Source organism: Strix aluco, chromosome 1 (assembly GCF_031877795.1).
Source record: "Strix aluco isolate bStrAlu1 chromosome 1, bStrAlu1.hap1, whole genome shotgun sequence".
Classification (NCBI taxonomy): domain Eukaryota; kingdom Metazoa; phylum Chordata; class Aves; order Strigiformes; family Strigidae; genus Strix; species Strix aluco.
The window spans coordinates 90,918,376-90,939,968 of NC_133931.1; the positions used below are offsets into that span (position 1 = coordinate 90,918,376).

Below are 21,593 nucleotides of genomic sequence, written 5' to 3' on the forward strand. Positions count from 1 at the left end.
CCCATAGCGAGAACAGGAACAGTGCTGGGCAATCAGAGTTATGCTGCATTTTGTATTGTGACATTCAGTGCAATCAGGAAAAGCAGCCCAAGCACAGACGTCACTGACTTCTGACAATAGAAGCCTGTTCCTTTTAATATTCATATAGAGACATCTGAGGTATTTTTCCTTCTTCACCTTATTCCTTTCCCATTAGCCCCTGTCATCATGCATGGGGAGAATACAATCCTTCATTACCTACAGTTCTCTCACTGTAGACAAGGGTGTAGCTAGCAATTTCACAATTGCTTGTATACCAGCCAGCATGCTACCTGTGGTTTGTCCATAGTACACACATCATATCCTATGGAAGAGATACCACAGCACACAATTCACTCCTTTTGCCTAACCGGTGCAGTTATTCAGAATTGTTTTCCTAAATGGCTGGAAGAACAGAACATATGCTCATCAGCATTCCATAAGAAATACTTTTAGAGAAAAATTGTTAAGAGTGAAACTGTAATAATACAGTTGCATGTGTTTTGCATTTGGAAATTCCACATGCCACATGATAAAAGTAAGCAAACTGAAACGGTGCAGTCAAGGAGAGGCCAGGACAAGGCCAAGGTGCCACGGCAATTCCTTGGCAGCTCCCTCTGAGGCTTTCAGCCATACAAGCCTCATGGTGCCCTCTGGCTGAGGTGAAATTTTCAGATGTGGGTAGGACTCTGTGAACTTTTTTGCTGCTGTCTTGAAACAAAATCAGGTCTCAAACTAAACTAATAAAGTCCAAAGCTTTAAAGTTGGCTCCTACTCTTGGGATTCCCTGGCACCGCTGTGGAGTTTTAAAGCCTCAGTGTGAAGGAAAAGCTAATGCATCTGTCAGCAGGAGAAAAGGCAGCGTTTTTCTCAGTGGGTCCAGACCACAAATTACTCTCCTGAAGATACTGATGGAGTAGACCATGGTGATGGTCTTTCTGGCAGAAATAAAAGTCCATGTTCAATTCAGTGTCTTCCCTAGGGACAGCTGTTGAGAAAGAAGATGCTGAATCCTATATCCCTTCAAAGAAACAATAGACTAAAACAAGACTAAAACGATAAACTGAGAATTAGGTTTAAGAAGAGGTGGAAGAGACAAACAAAGGCTTTATTTTAAAGAGCAGGAGATAGTCCAAAACAAGAATGAGCTGCCAAAGGGCCAGTAGGTTTGAATATATGTTTGAATTAGTTTTTCTTTAACTGAGATAGAAGAAAAGGTGACTAAGAAGAAAGCCTTGTCTGGTTGGCCTTCCCCTACCCTTCATAAGCAACATAGAAGGTAAGTCACTGTATTAAGTGACTGAGTAAGGCAAAACAAGGAAAGGAGCAGAGCAAAGACGCAGAGTTCTGAGGAAGGAGACCTTTACAAAGTTTGCCTGACAGCGGTAAGCTCAGGTAAACCCCCTGAAAAGGATGAACACTCAGGCCCTAGTCCCCAACTAGGCCTGGGGACTCATCACTGGTTACTTGGAAGGAAGGGAGAGTGGAGGCAAAAAGAAAGGCATGTGACTGAGAAGGCAGTGTCTTGGAGCCTGCTGAATGATGGGTTCCAAGGTACATCCGTATACACGTGACAAAACCGGTACATCCATATACACGTGTCTTTGCTTCTGCTGTGCTGTTGTCATTTTAAGTTCTCCACTGGATGTTGTGTGCATGCACACTTCTTAAACTGACTGTGTAGCATTCAGGAGTGTCACCATTGTAGCATGTGACATTTTGTGCTTTCTTGGATACAAGTAGGGCTGGTATTCTTGTCTGTGGATGTGACAACTTGAAAGCCATTCCTATTGCTGGTTTAGTAACATTTTACAAAAGTGGATGTGATTTTATGACCGTATACATTCCTTTCATCATATCCTTTATATATACATTGTCTTTATATGTCACTTCTTCGGCAATGTGCAGTTTTATTTCTTGGAAACTTCTTGCTTTTGGGTGATGGCCTCATTTTATCATTTGGGATATGGAATTTATTTTAGTTAATATTCACCTTTTCCCTTTCTCAAATAGGGTCAGTAGCACCCTTAAAAATTGCTCCATTTTGAAAAGCCATGATTTATTGCACAACAAAAAACAATACAGTTTAGATCATGATTAACTGCAAAAACAAATCAATGGTTAAATGAGCACCCAGTATTTGTGAAAGCCATGAAGGTGCTGCAAAATTGACATCATATCAATTCCTTCAACACTTCCTGGTGCAAATATCCAGTTCTAGTATTTATAAAGAATGTTTCATGTTTGCCACCTTCAAAGTGATACCACAACACAGCCCACATCTGCAAAATCCAAAACCTTTTTTTTTTTTTTGTCAGAAGAATCATGAACGGAGTTGGATAAAGTGAGACAGCGGTATAAGACAGAAACATAAAAGCTGCTGTATGGCATGACATGACAACACCAAAGTAAAAAATAGTTGGTTTTCAGCTTTCTCCTCTCTTGTTCCTTCATCTCTGTCATTTAGGTAACTTGTAACTCATTCCTCATTTCAGTCCTGCAGGACAGAATACTATATGAACACATAAGCAATATCCATATCTAGTGCTGCTTCTTCCAAGTTTTCCTTGTAGGAGAACAGTGTAAATAGCTTGCAGCATACAAAATTCTCTTGTTCAAACAGTGATAGCAAAATGTTTCTTTCATCTCTCAGAAAGCCTCTAAATTTTAAAACTACTCAGCATGCTGCATTCTTTAGTATTTTTCACTCTGTTTTGCATGGTTTTAGCATTATGTATAGTATGGTGGCAGGGAGAACATCAAGTATTGAAGAGAAATGATTCAGTCCTTTCATGTAAGGACATTTAATCACAACCGTGCTTAATAAAATGCTCTATATTCAAGAATTGATTTTTATGGTTCATGTAAGGTTTGAGAGTTAGCATCAGTTTCTTTAATTTAAAATTGTAATTTTATTTTTTGTTTTTGAGGAAGGAGGTGAGATACATCTTCCCCCACCTATTCTGTACATAATATGTGCATTCTGCATGTGAATGTTTGAACCCTTCTCTCATTTTTCCTGAAAAAGCCTGGTGGTTGAAACCATGTAATGTTGAGACAGGTGAGTTGATGTACACGTTCTCTGCAATGTACTTTCAACTCTGATTTGAGAGGCACACGAGAGCGCTCTTCCGATTGCGCGAGTCAGCCCTGTAACGGGGGAGGGAGCATGACACACCCTGTGAAAATGTAAGTTCCTCGTATTTTACTGTATATCACACAACAGCTCTTAGAAAAGATAAGTCACATGCACGTTACTGAAACGTGTCCTGTGAAGGAAGACAGCACACAAGGCAGAAATTAGAGTATGCAGCCACATCTGCTTTAGTGAACACAGTGTTTGGATAACCCATTCGGCTGTATATGTGAAACTGAGGAACTCATGTATTAAATGTGTGAATTTTTTCCAGTGCTCACTCTGCATATCATAGAATTCTCTTGGGTTTCCTGTGTCATATATGAGTGCTGCATTATGTACTATATATTAATCCTAAATTATAACCTTAAACAATAGACAGTATCTGCATTTTATTTTCATGGTGCTGTGACATATGCAATAATCAAAGAGCATCCACTGCAGTCTCCACATACGTATTTTATTCTATTTTTTTTCCCTTACTGCAATCCAACTTGGGGAAGAAAAGCAAACTCACAGACTACACTCAAACTGAGATGCAAACTCTTCAAGTGGCATCTGTTTAGCCCTTTCAAATATAATCAGACAATATTCCAAGTGGACTAGATCGAAGCAGAGAAATAGACATGTGTGCATACACTACAAGAAGCAAGTACTGTGAATAAAATCCTAGTCTAGAAAAAATGACACATTGATTCAGTAACCAGCTCAATTCTAGCAAGAGGTTGTTGCTCTTGTCATCAGACTCCCAGCCGAAACGGTGTACTGATAACTATCCAGTATGTTATTACAAGTATTCTGCCCCAATATTGGAGAAAAGTGGTACCAAGGGGTGTGTTTTGCCTCACCATCATCAGAAGCGCGCCAAGCCTCTGATGCTGACCGGCGATGCTGATGAGAGCCATTTCTGCCTCCTTGGACTATTACTCTAAAAATGTTCAATCAGCCTGAGGAGTCCAAAGATGAACGCGCAATAGAGGAAACTGGGAGAACATCATATTGCTTCCCAACACATCAAAGTATTCATTTATCATAGCTGTAATTCATCATTTGTTTTGGGCACCTTGCCAGCATACAAACTTCCAACAACTTCCCTCCAGAGATTTGACTGCCCTTTTTCTTTTGTAATGCTGAAATGACTATGTTATGATCAGTATGAAAAATGCAGGGCCAGAAAACTAGCCAGTGTGACCTTAGCTCTGCAAATAATCATTAGTGCAAATCTGGAGAGAAAGAAAAAAAAACCGAATCTTGACTGTATAATCTGAATCTTCATCTCAAGATCTAATTGTTGAGGGACTGGCAGCGTCCCAAGGAATTGATAATGAGATTTAGAGTCTCCTACTGCCAGTCACTGGCTTGGCCACAGGCTGCTGGGGCACAGCTCTGCTCTGAGCTTAGTGGAGTTGCTTGAGATTTACCAATTTAACTGAGACAGGGAATGGGCTCTGCGCTGGCAGTGAAAAGAAGTTATTACGGCAGGGAGCTATTACAGAGGTAATAAGCTCCTCGTAGCCAAGTGGACAAGTTTCCCTATCTCTTTCGCATGTACGTGTCATCAGAGTTGGTGCAGGTTTGCCACCTTCCCACAGCGTGCAGGAAGATGAAGGCTTAGCACCGGGACAGTGTAAGAAATATCTGCCCTCCTGGTTACTTCAGCTTGAGAGACTGAGGCAAATTGGTAGGCAGAGAGGATGCCTCGTCCTGCCGCTGCCTTTGCTGCTGTCGTTCTGCGGGTAGGGAGTATTTCAGCAAGTCTGGCAGCTTTTATGAACACTAAAATGATCTTTAGAAGTGGATGTAAAACCCCTTTATTATTTGGTTGTTTTTCCAAAGTCTTACGCAAACCCTCCAGGAAACTGTACTGTTTACCCTCATAAAAGTACCTCTGACATTAGTCTCAGGATGTTTATTAACTCAAATTGAGCCTTCTAAAGAAATTCAGCTTTCATCTCTGTACCCTTTTTGTTAAATAAAGCCACGCTTCGTCTCTCCAGCATTAGTACTTTTGGTCTACCTCGGCAGCCCATTTTCTCACAGCCCGTGTGGTGCGTTTTGAAATCCTCCGGAGATGTGAAAACCCCTGCGGAGGGGAGACACGGGGCCGCTTTTCCCACAGCCGGGGAGCTGCGTAGGGGGCCCGGGGCAGCAGCTGAGGGCGTGGGGCGGGGGAGGGGGGTTCCCCGGGAAGGGGGCGGGGGTGCGGCGGAGGAGGGCGCAGCTCCCCGGCACCAATCCCCTCCCGCAGGTCCCCGTGGTAGCGTTAGACCCGCCGCGACATTCACGGGCAGCGGAGCCAGGGGCAGCGGCGGCCACTTCCAGCGGGGGGCAGCTCCGGGCAGCGGGGCGGCCGCCGGGCTCCCTCCTCCTCCTCCCTCCTCCTCCTCCGCCCGCCGCGCAGCGCCGCGCAGCGCCCGGGTCCGGGTCCAGCCCCAGCCCCGCCGCCTCCCTCCGCAGCCGGAGCCCCGAGCGAGCGGCAGCGCTGCGCGGAGGCGCCCGGCGCGGCCCCTGCGCACGGAGCGGCGGGGGCGCGGGATGTGAGGGGCGCACCCGGCGGAGGAGGGGAGTCCCATCGCCGGGAAGGCAGCCGGGAGCTCCTCCACGCTGCAAGGTAACCCGTCCTGTCCTTCGGGGACTTTTTCTTCTGCTTTTTGCCTTTTCCCCCTCTTTTTCCTTTTTCTCCACCTTTTTCTTTTATCTTTTTTCTTCTTTATTTTTTCCTTTCTTTCTCATTTTTTCCCCTTTTCTTTATTTCTTAATTTTTTTCTTCTTTTTTTTTAATTATTATTATTTGTTGCTTCCCCCCACCCCCCTTCTTCTTTCCCCGGCCCCCTAGCTGCCCAGCCGCAATCGGGGAACGAGGAGGAGGCGGTGGGGGACGGAGCAAAAGCCCCCACCGGGTCGCTCCGGAGTTTGTCTGGGACAATCTTCCCCCTCTGCAGGTGCGGGGCCGGGCCGGGCGGGGGGTGTCCCGGCGGCGCGGCTCGCCGTCGGGCCCCGGGAGCAGATCGGCGAGGCGGAGCGGGGGCAGAAGGAGCCGCCCCGGGGCGCGGAGCGGCTCCCTCCAACTTTCCCGGGGCGGAGACGGCGGGGAGCTGCCGCGGGAGCTTTCCGCAGAAAGCGGAAAACCGGTAGAAAAAGGTGTGTTTGTGTGGGAGGGGGAGCTGCTGCACAGCAGGAGCTGGAAACTGCCCCTCGCCTCTCCCCTCGCCGAGCCTCCCGAGGAAGAAGCGCACCCTCCCCAGCACCCCCACTCCCGTCCGGGGGCGCCGGGGCTCGGCGGGCGCTGCGGGAGCGGCGCAGAGGGGGTGTGGGGGGGGGGACACAAATGGTAAAAGATACGGAAGGAAGAGACCCAGTGGCTGGGACATAAATCAGGCAGAATATATGGGGAGTTGATGAGAATAGGTCTTTTCACCCTTAAAAAAAAAAAATAGCCACTTTGGAAGAGAAAAAGGAGACTGATTATTGGCATCCAGCTCTGAAACCCGGGCAGCTGATGCTGAGGGGAGCCAAAGGGAGCAGTTCTTCTTGGTTTAAAAACAGCAAGACAGTCTCTGCCAAAGATTGCTGTAAACACTGAATAAAGATTTCATTGTGGCTTGGTGTGACTGGAATAATTAGTCAGTTAATTGTTCATTCTGATCTTAAAGTGCAGTAATCAGTAGTGCACAGTAGGAAAAATACGAGGGAAAGGGAGGAAAAATAGCAGTAGGAAAATTATAGGAAAATGTATCACTTTTTCCTCTTCTGCAGGTTTTTTTCTTTCTTTTCTTTTTTCGGTGAGACTGGGAGCACGTGGGTCCTGGTCTATTTAGATAGAGAACACCTTTGTAAAGCTGCGGTGTAATTGTGCTTTTGCTGCCACTGTGTCAACATCATTTCAGGCTGGACACAATCAAATTATGAGACTTAAAGAAATCCTGTTTTATGGAAATGAAATCTGAAGATGCCTGGAGAATGAACATCTTAACTAGATTGACTAATACCAATTAATGCATTTTACTTATGTGTGCACTTTATTGCCAACTCAGCAGGGATGAAAGCTAATGGTGCCAGCTTTTGTGCTGCTCTAAGACATTTTTCAAGCAGGCACACAAGGTTTTAATGGTAAACTGTTTTGAGTTTTTAACACTGTGATTGTGGCCCCATTCAACTCGAGTTCCTTGCAGTGGTGACTCTTCCACGGTAATCTAATGAAATGATCTGTTGTTACACTGTGTTAGCTATTCCCTGTGACACAGCAGGAAAACACAACCTGTGTGTATTTGTACTGGAGGTGGTTGTAAGTTGTCGAGCAAGATGTGCTTACAAGCAATAGAATATGACTTACTGATATTAACTGAAAGATGGCACCATAGGCAAAAAATGTTTTTCTTTCCTATATTGCATGTTTTTCCATATGTATACATTTGTGATAGAGAAGCATAATAGTGGATTAATTATCAGAAAGGATGGAAGAATGTTATGTTTAAAACAAAGAAAATTTACAAAGAAGTCCATAGTCATTTGAGCAAAGTAAAACAATTACTCTGATTGTAAAGGAAACAGACTCATCTTTCGTATAACTTCCTTAACTTTAGAGTAGTTATATGAAAGATTCATTTGTCTCTGAGACATCCATGTAGTCTGCCTATCCATCACAAATAAATAAATAAATGTGCTGGAGTTGGGCAAGGTTTAAAAAGAAATTCAGTTAAGTATCGTTTTTTGCCATTGCACATGCAGAAAGCTAGGAGCTACCCATTACAGAAAGAAAAAAAAAAAAAACAACTTTTGTTCAGTGCTGAAAAGTAAAGCAATTTGTTACGTTTTGCTGAAGTTGAGTTTGTTGCAGGTTTTTGACCTGCAGTTTGAGAGATTTTTGTGGAAAGAGAAGTGGAGAAAACATGAGGCATATTGTCTGTCTAGCAGCATAAAACTAATATAAAACACTGCAGTCTTCACTCAGGTCACAGAGTTTAGAAGAGCAAGGACAGAATGGTGACTCCAGAGTTTTGTCCAAAGTGATAATAAAAAAACCTCGTAACAACTGGGTATGTAAGGGCCAACGTGAAGATCCACTTTACAAGCATTTTTATTAAGCCGTTGAATGTACTCTGTCCTACCACAGTGACACTCAGTATTCTATGAAGAGTATTGCTGATTTAATTGCAAGCCGTACTGAAAGGACATCTTCAAGGCATTTTACTTACTAGTACAGTCTACAGGGGGGTGTTGCTAACTTTATTTGCACCTATCTAGTCCAAGGAACCTCGGGATGTTCTACTCTTCCTACAGAAGTCCAAAAAGTGTAGTGATCTAGTGATTGCATAAGAGACACTGCTCAAGTTTCTGCTTGTATGTTCTGACAGAATGTTTCTAAAAATCTGCATGGTGTACCCCAAATACTACAGTAAACTCTAGAATAATTTAAAGACCAATAATGAAATTTTGAGAGAAGTCTGAAGTGGTTTTTCCTCCATTTTCAAATACAAAATTTATCAAGTGGCACCTCATTTCTGTAATGAAATGCATCGAAAGCATGCTTTGGCCATCACAGTAAGTTTGGGAAGAGGTCTTTCTTGCATTGTCTTAACATGTTTAGCAAAATACGTGAAGGATATACACTTTTATTCAAGGAAAACATTTGCCATCAAATTGTAGTTAAATCCTGAATATGATCTTACACCTAAAAGTTGTTTGAAATGCACAGTACATCTTCATAATAAAATTGCATTGTCACAGACATAATTGTTATTCATAACAAGTAGTCTCACAAACAGATTCCGTCCCTGTAAGTATTGAGTCTCAGTCAGGCCAATTATGACTAAATTACTGCATGTTCTCTGCTGTATCAACTAATTAAAGGGTAATTAATAAAATGATAATTTCATTCCATGGCAATGTCTACATCTGGTTGTCATAGCAGAGATTGTTTGACATATGGTTAAATGGTCAGATACTACATTGTATGAATGCAACATTTGCACAGAACACCTGGCAAGCCAGAGGAATTTTAACCCTTAAGACATGAATTTCAAGGATTTGTGTCAATGTGCTGTTAGACTAATTTGCTCATTCTCTCCGCCTAGTCTTCTTACACGTTGAAGAAAATACAGTTCTCCACATTACTTTAAGTAACTCTCTTGGGGTGGGGGAAGAGTGGGAAGAGGACTTGGGATATTAAATTGGAAATGAAAGATAAAATGGTACTGACCTGACATTGTGGGAAATAAAATAGGTGGGTCTAAATCAATTTCTGAGAGGAGACTCCATTGGCTCTCATATTACTGGGAGCTTCCCCTTTAAGGAAAATCAGGCTGGAATTAGCGTGGAGACAAAATTATCTTTTTTTCCTAGATACAATCGTATGCAGGATTAAGACTGAAGTTGTGGTCACAACAGCATGGAAAAATCTGCATTGCAGCCTTCCCACAGTGTACCTGTCATATGTAGAGAAAACAAAACTTAGCTCCTCAAGGACAGTAACCATAAAATTCACACATGCTAAAGAAATGAAACAATCTTCTATCAAGTCAACAGATGATACGAATAAACAATTCTACTGTAAATACCTGATGTACAAGATAATGTATCCACATGCTCTGAAATACCTGTGGTTGAAATTTTCAGGGCAGCCCATACATACGATTTTATACATCACTTAAGGGAATATCTTAAGCCCCAACATTGCCTTGAAAAATTTCAACTACTGCTGTTTCAAAGCATGCAAAAGACTGTATATCTGTCTTTTAAAAGCATAAACTTAAGTAGCTATACTTTAATGTGGGTTAAATGACAGTTTCTTATCTGTACTGGGTTAAGCTGAATCCCTCATAAAACTAAGAACAAGAAATGAAGTAACAGGCATAATGTTTTCCTTCTTTTTAGGAAGAAAAGAAAAAAAGCTTAAAAGGGGAAAATAGCTAGTGCTTTTTCACAAATAGAGCAAAGTAAAAAGGATGCAGTAAACTGCAGGAAGACATGAAAGTCTGTCTTTTCCCATGCAAACGATCCTCAATGAACAGTTCCCCCAGTGAATAGTGAGGGTCGCTCATCACCTCACGCGGTCAGGTGCAGAGCGTGGCCAGTGATGGTTATAAAGCGCTGTTTGTCTGTCTCTCTGAGAGCCTGAGTCCTGCTTCTTGAGAATTTCCAAGCGCACAGATCCATCTCATTTTCATTCTACTCATGTAACTCATTAACACCTGGAAAATCTTTTATAGCATTTAACTGCATCAGATGCACTGTCCGGCACATGTTTTCTTAATAGGGCTTTCACTGTGGTATTGTCAAAGAGCCCTTATGTCACAGCTGGGAACATGAATCTGTCATGTCAGTACTGTACCTTGGTGTAGACAGTAATAGTGTGTGAGCGTGTTTTGTGGAGGAGCTGAACATGCCCATATACTGCGTTAGCGGGAAAGAATGTGAAGCTTGTTCTCCTAAATAAAGATTCAGGCTGGTGCTAGTAGAGTACTTTGTACCATTTAAACACTGCTGCCTCTAAGGCATTGCACTTAAGGAAAGGGAAGTTTGAGGCAAGCAAGAGACATCTTAGTATCTTAGTGGTGTAATGCTGCTAGTTAATGATATGTCATCATTTACATTTCAGTGGGAAAAAAATGCCAGAGGTTTCTAATTCAGCAGAAACAACTTAACTAGAAGTTGATATGAAAGTCCTTATCCTGGCAATATTTGTTTTTAAAACAAGTTTGATTTAAATATATTTGGCAATATGAGAAGGAGGGGAAGAGAAGTAAATGTTTCCTAATTCCATATGCTTTTTGTGCCCATTAGATCACTGTAAAAGCCAGTTTTAAATAGATTACTTTGTAGCTCTGTAATCAGAATGTCTTGGGTAATTAAAAACATGATAGAACTGTGAAAACTGCAACGCATGTGTAAGACCTACTTTTTTCACAGGAATTTTTAACACAGTTACATACATCTCATCTGAAAGTTAGACACTTAAAATTCATCAGCTACAACACTACCAAGCATGTCATGATGGTATTCCAAAAGATAGAGCCCACCTTTGAAAAGTGTTTGCAAACTTGAGAAACTGTAACTGTTGTGAAGGAGTTGAGTTGGGTCCTCATTTAAAGAATGAATGGATGAAAGGAGCATTTCATGCAGTCACAGGAGGTTCCAATTTTTAAACTACTTGTTTTGCTTTGAAAAGCATAAGTATAATTCATATGCTAAGAAATAAATTAAAGGGATTTCAGATATTCAGGGTGAAGGTATGCTGTCAGATGCATTCTGTATGTTTAAAATTTTTGCCTCTCTTGTTTTTGTAATAGCTCTTCAAAACCCTGAGCATGCAGGGGTTGATACCCCAAATCGTAACCAGTCCAAACTTCATCTGGAATCAGGGAATGATCAAGGTGTTCAGGTTACAGGACTGCCTTCTGAATTTCTATCTTGATTTTCTACTTTTTGCTGTTTGTGTCATCTCCTGGTTTTTCTAACAGTGACAGCGTTGAGGTGCTGTCATGGGCCCGTGTCGTTAGCTCCTGTCCATGTCCTCACCAAAGAGGGAAGGAATAGCGCTGGTTGGGGCTGCCGTGAGGCCCCTGGGGAGAACGTGTGGACTTGTTTCTCGGTAGGGCCTTTCTGTAAATTATTTCAGAAGGGCTGAAGCCCTTCATGCTTCCATGTAGATACCCAATGGAGCAAGCACTCTTCAAACTGTGTAGGGTTTGCCCTGCTGAACTGTGGAGCACCTGACAATGTAGCCCAAGAGGTGCTAACAGTTTTCAAGTTGAGAACATACTGGGCTGAATTCTTCTATGTGATTCCTTTTAGCCTCCTACAGAAGCAAATCAAAGGTGAAAAATTAGTCTATGTAATTGTGGTGGGTTGACCTTGGCTGGACACCAGGTTCCCATCAAAGCCATGCTGTCGCTCCCCCTCCTTAACTGGACAGGGGAGAGAAAATATAACGAAAAGCTTGTGGGTTGAGATAAGGACAGGGAGAGATCATTCACCAGTTGCCATCATGTGCAAAACATACTCGACTTGGGGAAATTAGTTTAATTTATTACCAATCAAAATCAGAGTAGGCTGATCAGAAAATAAAAACTAAATCTTAAAACACCTTCCCCCCACCCCTCCCTTCTTCCTGGGCTCAACTTTATTCCTGATTTTCTCTGCCTCCTCCCCCTGAGCAGCACAGGGGGATGGGGAATGGGGGTTGTGGTCAGTTCATCACATGTTGTCTCTGCTGCTCCTTCCCCCTCAAGGGGAGGACTCCTCACACTCTTTCCCTGCTCCAACGTGGGGTCCCTCCCATGGGAGACAGTCCTTCAGGAACAGACTGCTCCAGCGTGGGTTCCCCACAGGGTCACAAGTCCCGCCAGCAAACCTGATCCAGAGTGGGCTCCTCTCTCTGATGGGTCCACAGGTTCTGCCGGGAGCCTGCTCCAGAGTGGGCTTCCCACGGGGTCACAGCCTCCTTCGAGCATCCACCTGCTCCAGCATGGGGTCCTCCACAGGCTGCAGGTGGATATCTGCTCTCCCGTTAACCTCCATGGGCTGCAGGGGCACAGCCTGCCTCACCATGGGCTGCAGGGGAATCTGCTCTGGAACCTGGAGTGCCTCCTCCCCCTCCTTCTTCACTGACATTTGTGTCTGCAAAGTTGTTTCTCTCACATATTCTCACTGCAGTTGTGCCTGTTTTTTTTCCTTTTCTTAAGTATGTTATCCCAGAGGCACTACCACGCTTGGCCTTGGCCAGTGGTGTCTGTCTTGGAGCTGTCTGGCATTGGCTCTCTCAGATGTACAGGAAGCTTCTAGCAGCTTCTCACAGAAGCCACCTCTGTAGCACCCCCACTACCAAAGCCTTGCCACGCAAAGCCAATACAGTAATTAACCTTTCTACATACCTAGGTATTGTGAGACACAGTTAAGAGCACTTGCCATATGTAAATTAGTTACAACAAAGCAAGTTAAGGATTGAGTGAAAGGCTTGACTAGAAATTTCCTTGCTTGCATGAGTTTAATTTAGAATTGCAATCATGATGTAACATAAACTTAAATAGCAGTAGTAGATCACTAGTTGGCAAATCTCTTAAGAATAATATAGGTACCTCACTAGATTGTTATATATGGAGTGCCTTCTGTGTGCTTAGCCCATTGCTGAAATTAGTGTATTTTTTAATTTTAAGATACTTCTGAAGAGAAATGTTTTAACAGGTGAAGTTCTGCTGACTCTTAATGAGAATTAGGAGACCGACTTCTGGAAAGGGAAGCTTCCTAAATGAAAATAAGAATTTCCCTGAAAAAAAAAATGGAAGTTTTGCCCCAAGTGTCCTCCAATCCACGCATAATCTGGAGGGCATTAACCATTCAAGTACATATTATGTATTGCTTGACCTGCGGGTATAATATATTAAGGCTTCAGAGCAAAAATATATTTTTAAGGAACAGAGTGTAGAAATGAGAAGATAATCAGCATGCCTTATGAAGGACGTGTGAAGTGCAGACAAATGCCTCCCCAGGAAGGGAAGTTTGGGAAGAGTGTGTATCAGTGGTGCATGTCCATTTTCGTTGGACACTCAGTTTCTTTCAGTGTCAGAGGCGGGCTGCATGCATCAACCAACTACCATATCTTCCAGGAGGAACCACTGCACTTGCCTGTTTGGTTCCTGCTTCCCATATAGATTTGGTGTAGTCTTGTGTCTCCTTCAGAAGGTGATATGGAGACGGGCAGGCACCATGCAAAACAGTTAGGGGTGCCTGCTCCTCATGAACATCTCCTTCTAAGGCAAGGGGGAGTGAGTGCAGGCTGGTAAATTTATTCTGATAGAAAGCCTAAACATCCTCTTTTCTGAGCACGCCATGGACACCCAGGGGAGATCCTGTGAAGTGACTAGTGCATGTCCTTGCTAATGACAAGGGGAAGATCTACCAGGCCTATTGGAAAGGCAGCAGTCACCTATTGACATTATCAGACTAGTGCCTGTGGCCCACAGCCCTGCACACCTTACATCCCCGTGACCCTCCTTGGGAGGAAGGGCCACGAGGAGCAGACACATTACCCGAGTAGAACAAGCTCCACGCTAAACACTTGTAGTGGAGGAGGCGCACAGGCACAGTGCTGTAAGGAAGAGCTGAAATCAGCCTTCAAGCAGATGACAAGAGAGAATCTGTCAAACCAGCCTTCAAGAGGACAGAGAGCATGCTGAGAGAAAACGATGATAATAGCAACAAAACCTTGCAGAGACTGAACAGAGGAAGAAGCTGCAGGAGGGCAAGAAAACAGAGGATTTGTATAGTGAGGCAGAGAGAAAGAAATGACAAATGTCTTCATAAAATAACAGACAAAAAAGGACAGATCTGATCAGTGGCAGGTATAGAATTTGGCTCTGGCTTGGAGAGGGACTAATATGAAAAGAAGACAACTGCTTCACAGGCTTGTAAAAGAGCATGGCAGAAAGCAGAGTAGTTTGTTGTAACAGACAGAGATTGGAATAACAGCATCTGATCCCACAAGAAGCCTGTGGGGTGAGTATGGGATATTGGAGGGCTTTTGTAAAAAAATCAGATTCCTAGATTTGCATGTGGAGTTTCAGGGTATAGCTCATCAATATGCCAAGAGAGAGGTGTCTTACTGCAATGTGTTGTAGATATTAGGGTTAATATACATAATGGAACCATTATATAGAAATGCTGAACTGAATCATGGCTAAACCTTTCTTGTGTAGTATAGATTTTGGAAAGGTTAATCCTCATTAAGGTGAGTTCAGGGACATTGCTAAGGGCTCTGTGTTAAATACACTGTGGTTGAGGATCCACTGTTTTAGGTGGGCTAGTTGTGATGCCTTGTGTGCATGGTATGTCTCAACATGAAATCGAGCACTAAGAAACTGGATGTTAGATTCAAATGTGTAGAGGAGATAATGGCCAAAAAAAAAAAAAAAAGGAAAAAGAGCAGCTCGACACTGAGTTGTCAGTCTCTGCCTGTCTGGTTTCCTTGCCTGTTTGCCACATATAACTGTACAAGTGCCCTCTTGCTTGCCATCACGCTGCTCTGGGGCAATGGAAGGAGCTCCTAGTAAGACTCATTTGTGTTATGATGACTGCTAAATACATGACTATTAGTGAGGCAATGAATGAACCATGTCTAAGAGTAGCTATGCCCAGTACAGCTATTAACTGTTCTGTACTGTTTTCTATCTCCGTCCCATTCGTTTCTCACCTTTGGGAGAAGACGCTCCATTGCATTAACTCTGTAATCCCTTACTGGGTTTTATAGGTGTTTATGGAGAATAAACATATATAATGATGTGTGTCAGGTAGGTGTTTATTTTTTACTACAAATTTCTAGCCTCAAAAAATGCATTTTGATTAAAATCTGTTGCCACTTTAATCCCGTTGCATATCAACTCTTTGATGTCCTTGTTTTGTTGAGACATCAATAATTGTAGCGTCAAAAATAACTTGTAGGGTGTTCTATTTGTTTTCTTCTTCATGTGTCAGTTTAGTAAAACATCAGTAAAATGCTGATAGATAACCATTTGAAGGAGTTTTTTATGCAATTTGTTCTCTTTCTTTTCTAAGGTATGAGTGCTTCCATGTCAATACCTTTGCAGTGGGCAAAAAGTGATTGTCCCAGGCGTGCATGGCTAAGATTTTTGAAGCTACTGTAGGATCTAGACACTTAAGTTACCATTATTTTTAATGATCGCTGAGCATCCAAATTCCCCATGTAGTTACAGGTATCTACCAAATTGTCCCCAAAGAGTTGGTGTACCAAAGCTGTTTTTATTCTGAGATAAATTACCTTCTTTTCTCCAGGAACTTACAAGTTATTTATTGAAGAAGCAATTACCAAATGTCGTAACATATTTGACTTACTATCTGTAAATATCCAATCTGTCAACCATGATGTGCATTTAAAAGTGTTTCTAAGTCCATTGGTCTTCCTTTAGCCTCTTTAGGAACTATCAAGACGGGACTGAAGCACTTAACTTCTGATTTAAAATATCATCCTATGCAGGATGATTGTTTTACTTGGAAGACCACCTGCATTGCAGGGCTCCAGGAGAGTTAGAAGAAAGTCTGTTTTCTATGTTAATGATTGGTGTCATCTCTGGCTAAAGAGGTATCTTTGGTTCTGTATGCTCACGGGCTATTCAGACACATGTCTGAAATCATTGCTTTGATGAACTTTTTTCTATGATAATTTACTCATCAGGGTACCATTTCACAATGTCAATCTGTTACTTGAAGAACATTTACATGACATAGTGGAACAGAATACAAATTAGAGCAATACTTTATACAGAGGTTTTTCTTTTCTGATTTGTTTTACTGCATAGATAGAGACCACTCAAAAAGCATCCCCCTGCTGCATAACCCTGCTGCCGATACTAACTTCAGTACAATCAGTTCTTCTGTATTCAGTAATACAGTTCTTCTTTAATGCTAGCAATCTCTGTAAGGATAAGAAACACAGGGTAATGTAATGCTGCATAATCTGAATGTTCAGCATTAGAAAAATCTCTCCTCGATGAAAGAAAGGCAGAAAGTGGGATTTTTGAAAGCTCAATGCTAGATGAAAGTATTTAGAATGGAGATAATATCAGTGAACTGCAGAGGAGGATACATTTGAGAGTTCTGGCCATATTGACCAATAAACAATTTATGGAGAGAACACAAACCGTTAGAATATTTTAAGACTGTAGCTTCTGACAAGTATACTTTATTTATGACTTTGCAGTACAATCTTCTCCAGTAATGTTAACAGGAAGTAAAAAAAGGGGGAAGAGGCAGCATTCCCAGTGTTTTGTCCTCTGCCATGTGTGGGGTATTGTCAACATCAGTAAGATAACCTCAATATTCCTGTCTCAGAAAACCCTGGAACTAGAAAGATCACAGATGTGATATGTTAAATGTTTAAGGAAAAGGAGGGGAAAGAATAATGCTGCTTTGTCTGAAACTTGTACAATACTGGTGCCAATAAGTGAGAGCCACGAGCACAGCCAAGTGAGGCTGGGTGAAAAAGGAGGCAGGGATGAGGTGGAAGAAGGGTCCCGCCTTAGCACAGCTTCTGCCACTCTTAGGCACCCTATTGGCAAAGCCAAAGGTTCATGATCTGATGGGATTATATGTCTAGATAAGGGCAATGTTTGAGTTTGACTCCAAATCTCCTGATATAACTGGGATAGTGTTGCTTTTGTCCACACAGTGGATCTGGGTGCTTGAGGAAATATATGAGTTGTAGGTTTCTGAGACCGAAGCACCAGGCAAAGGTAAAACTTCTATTGGTAGTTATAATTTGTGCTTTAGAGCTGCCTGCATGTGCTGGGTATGATGCAGACCACTGTACTGTACAAACACATAGGTCATAGCACTGCATCAAAGTGCTTGCAGTCCAAATACCAGAGCTGGGAGATCACACTTCTGTTTTGCCAAAGCTTAGATTTCAAAATCATCATGTTTTAGAAGGAAACCAAAACCTTTAGAAAATGCTCACACAAAAGAACTGTCAGAGCATTCACATTTAGGAATGAATAGGTCAAGATTTTGATTTGTGTCTCTCAGAAAGTCACAAGAAAGAGCCCTGATCTGAGAAATCTTTCCCTGGAAAATGTTGAAGTTCATATGTTTCTGGTTAAAAAAAAATAATTGCTTTTTTTACTTGAAGGAGAATGTATCTAGAAAATAAAAATGTTTCTGACCAGTGGACTAAAAACACAAGGCAGAGAACAGCATGGGCCATCAAGGAGCAAGGTGGGGGAGAAGCCAAACACTAGAGTCAGCCCCCTGCTTCCCAGTCCCGTACTACCAATTTGCCATCCCAATGCACCAGATATTTTCCTCATTTCAACCTAGGCCAGAGTTTCTGAGCCATGGGTGGCAAGCCCTGGGATCGGGAGGACAGCAGTGCTCTTTGCTTTTAACACCATGAAAAAATGGTAATGCCATGTGTGCAAAGCACTAAGGGGTGCCGGCATAAACCCTGCTGTAACAGGCACCTCTTTTGACATCTTGACGTCTTGGGACAAGGGTGTCACACCACCCTGTAGCCAAGGAGGGCTCTCTTTCTGGGGAGACCCTCTGCCTGGGCAGCACTGCTTCCAGCCCGCCACTGGAGAAGTACTGGTGTGGAAAACCTGGAGTAGAACTAAACACTTCAGGAGGGCTTAACAATATCTTTCTGCTTTAAAAGATACTCTGACAGTGTTGGTTAACTAGACAAGTGTGCCTCTAACAAACCTATCAAGCTTGATAAATGGTTCTCTATTAATATCCTAATTTTACTGAATCTGATGAGCAGCTTTTGGAGTTCAGAGGCAGAAAAAAACTGCTTGAAAGATGGCTCTTACAAGAAGCTAATTGCATGCAGGGTTTTCAGAAATATTAGGTCAGTTCCTGTTCAAAAGTTGGGTGTCTTTTCTTCTTTAGTGGCAACAAAATTAATTCTTCTGGGCTTGGGGAAAAAAAGGAGTACTTTGATTTTTACCAGTTAATGTACTGTCAAGTCTTACTTCAAATAACATTTTTAAGTTTTAAAACATTCCACAAAGAAAGGGATATAATTTCAAGGATGAAGGCTGGTGTAAAATAATTCCAACAAAATTGATTGTGTTATAGTCACTATGTTTGTATGACTTTTGTGAAATACTACTTTTTTAATGCTAATATTTCAACAGTAGGAAAGAAATACTGCAGTTGAGTTCTCTTCTGAACACATACATAAAAATACCATTTACACCAGTACAGCAATGAAAACAATGTGATTTAAGTAGGGAGAGATCTTTCCCCATAGGCCATATTCTAGTTTTAATCACACCCTATCTATCTTAAAGATCCAGGATTTACTATGTCAGGACAGACTGGTGTCTAGGAAATTGACCCATGTCAGTATTTCAAAGAAAGATGAAAAAAATCTTTACAACATGGCATGTCTCTATGCTATTCTGCTCTTTAATACACTAGTGCAAGCTCACTGGTTTCCATGGGGTTATGCTGGTGAAATTAGAATGACGTTTCACTCAGAGGATCTGAGTTTTGTTCATAGTAAGGAGCTAATTTTTGATTTCTTGATGGTCTCTGATTCTTTAAAATTAATTTATTGTTATTGTTGTGTTACAGTGATGACACCCCCTTTGGCTTGGTCATTCTATCCATCATGGTAGACCTCGTACAGATTCCTGATGAAGTCTCTACCTTAAGAGGTTTATAGAAAAGTGTTTATCTCCAGTGTGCTTCTCAATTCCCAGGTGTAAAATAAGTTTTAAAACCAACGTTACTATGAAAAGAATGATGAAGAGGGTTGCTTATAAATAGTACTTTTAAAACTTGTGGTTGTGAAGAAAGATTAATATAAAATGCTTTTCAAAGTCTTTTATCTACACATCGCACTGAGACTAGCTTGATACTAGTGTTCTTACCTGGTTCTGCCTTGATAGTCCCACTCAAAGGATTCAAAAGGCAAGCCTGTAATAAAACAACTAGGTTTGATCACAAAAGTGTCAAATTAAGTATTTTCCTGTTGTTCATTAAACTTAAAAATATTCATAGGGAAAATAGACCTTTTGGCAAAACGCTCCACACAGGAAAATCTGGCTGACATATGTATTTTGTATTTGGGATGAGCTTTGCAGTGGTGTGAAGCATCTTGAGAACAGCAGCACCATGAGACTGTCATGCTGGGTGGGGCTCTAAGCCTGATGGGGGAGCATGATCCATGGGATAGATAGAGACAAGTGGGTCAAGACTATCAGCTCCCAGTTGTGGCCATTTAGGTGGAGTCAAGGAGCAATGCGACCACAACCTTCCTGCCCCCAACACTAAACATTTTATTTCTGAAAGTTCAAGATGACCCATTTCATAGCACAGAAAACATTTTTGCCTTTTTTAACTGATTTTTAAAAGCTTTATGGAGAGATAAACTGCATTATTTTGGCTTTTTAGCCTGACTCAGGAGAAATGCCAAATACTATAAATTCTTGCAAGGTGGAGATTTTGGTTTTCAATCTCATACAGAAATTGTATGATCATAGTAAATATTCTAGCTTAAATTTCTTGTAAAAGAAAAAATAATAGGTATGGTTACATTTCTCTTCCTTAGCTAATCCAGACCTTATAGTAGGAGTGAGGTAGCAGCCATCACTCTGTGTGTGTGTGTAAGACTGGAGAAATCCTGGTCACCTGAATCTATGCTCCAAAGTTTCCTTCATGCAGAAAAATATCTTCAATATTGAATCCCTCCAATATCAGTATCCTATAACAGTGAACTTCAGGAAATGTGTCAATTAAAAATATAATGGAAGAGAGAATGAGTAATCCCCAAAAGAATCTCCTTCATGAATGCAAAAAAGTTTTGAGGGTTTGGGAATCAGCCCTTCCCAGCGAGACGATCCCTTCCAGTGGGATGGATCCCTTCCAGTGGGATGAGGAGCAGGAAATTCCAAAAATTCCTTGACTTCAGGAAAGCAAAAGCAACAGTTTCTTAATGCAGGGTGAGAGGTCCTGCACTGTCTGTTTTATCCACTGAAGGCTCATCCAACTAATGTGTTAGTGATATTTTTTCTGCTGATGATATAAATTAGATCCTTACAGTGCAGTTCTGTCATATACCCATCTTCTTCACATAGCCTTCTGTTTCCCTGTCTTACTTGATAATGGCCCTAAAGTGGCCTTGCTGTTATGCATGGTTTTAGCCTAAGCTTGTCCATAGTATTGAACTGTAGAAGTACTGTTTTGTGCAACCTGTAGAAGAAGACATAAGGCTTGAAAAGTGGCATCTGCCCTCCTTTGTATACTTCTTTCCTGATCTATACTGAAGACATGCACTATGCTTTAAATGTTTCCTGAACATCCTTGCATCTCTAACAGTGCATTTGCACACTTAAATGTCTCAAAACTTACATTGATATCCTCTTTTCTTTGCTTCCCTGGTGACTGTTTGGAGATAACCTCAGATGACATGACATTAATCAGAAAAGAAAAGAAAAACAGCCACTGATCAATAGAGTAGGTTTTACTATGTATTGTTCCAGCATGTAATATACCAAAACAACAGGCTCTTTCGAAATGTTGTGGCAGGTAGGCATGTCCTCAAAGCTGGACTTGAACCGCTTTCACACATGAAAGAGATGTGATTCCAGTGCATTATCATATCCAGTTCCCTCTGACAGCCTGTGAAGTTTGCACCTTTCTAGCAGCCAGTGGGAAGCTGCACCTTCTGGGAAGCCAGGCTGAGACCTTGACACTAGCTCCCTCGGAACCTAATGACCATCACAGACCCCACCACCTTCTCCTTCAACAAGCAAGGTACTTCTTTTTTTCCCTTCCTAACATATGGCAGCATGTAGATTTAAAACAACAAAAACAAAGTCCTGCCAAAACAAAACACTACACTGCATACCCAGTTCTCCCTTGGGAGATGATGAGAGGGAGAATGAACCACACATAGCAGATGTTGGTCGTTTAATGCTCT

The 21,593-nt window shown here is 42.0% G+C and overlaps 1 protein-coding gene across 3 annotated transcripts in view; it reads left to right on the top strand.

Moving 5' to 3' along the window:
* CDH20 (cadherin 20) overlaps positions 1–21,593 on the top strand; it is a 294,444-nt gene that overhangs the window by 173,683 nt on the left and 99,168 nt on the right. For 2 of the 3 annotated variants that reach the window (XM_074826591.1, XM_074826581.1), the window contains exon 1: positions 5,346–5,765. The exons of the other annotated variant lie outside the window; for it this stretch is intronic. The gene's annotated coding sequence lies outside the window, so the exon portion shown is untranslated. Of the gene's footprint in view, positions 1–5,345; positions 5,766–21,593 lie in introns of those variants that run through there. 3 annotated transcript variants of the gene reach the window in all.